An 873-nucleotide genomic window follows, 5' to 3' on the forward strand; every position below is an offset into this window, starting at 1 on the left:
AAAACCAAAAGAGAGAACTGGAAGCTTAGAGGAACCAGACTTTCATGTCCAAAAAGTAAACAACAAAGACACATAAAGTTCACAAAAAGAAGCAGACCTAAACTTGAAGGATTGAGTTTCACACAAGAATCAGAAACTAAAAAAGAAATTCACATATCAGAATCACAAAGGAAAAAATAATAACATGAAACACCAAAATAACTTATCCCCACCAAATACTAGTAATCCTCTAGAGGAGCACAATGAGAACCCCTTATAGAGATAATGCAGGACATGGAACTCAAAAGAAGAATTATAAACATGATAAAAGATTCAGTGAATTTAAAGAACACATAAAAAAAACCCAAAGAACTGAAGGAAGACAGGGATAAACTTCTAAATGAATTCAGAAAAGGGTTAAAAATATTGAAGAATACTCAGGCTTAAATGAAGAAGGAAGTGAAACACTCAGTAAGCCAATTAGAAATGACAGGAGAGTGCCACACCAATAGGATGAATGAAATGGAAAACAGAATATCAAGACTGGAAAATAAAGTGGAAAAACTAAACTACTCAAGCAAAGATTATGAAAAATTTAAGAAATCACAAGAATGGAATATGCAGGAATTGTGTTGTGACACAATAAAAAGACCAAACTTATGAATCATAGGCATACAGGAAGGAGAAGAATCCCAAGATAATGGCATGGACCAGATCCTCAACAGAATCATAGGAGAAAATTTCCCAAATTTAAAGAAAGACATGCCCATACAAATACAAGAAGCATATAGAAACAGACAGGACCAGAAAAGAAATTCTCCATGGCACACGATAGTAAAAACATTAAACATACAGAACAAAGAGACAATACTGAAAGCTGCAAAAGAGAAACAA

This window comes from Nannospalax galili, unplaced genomic scaffold (genome assembly GCF_000622305.1).
Source record: "Nannospalax galili isolate Female #2095 unplaced genomic scaffold, S.galili_v1.0 scaffold1024, whole genome shotgun sequence".
NCBI lineage: Eukaryota > Metazoa > Chordata > Mammalia > Rodentia > Spalacidae > Nannospalax > Nannospalax galili.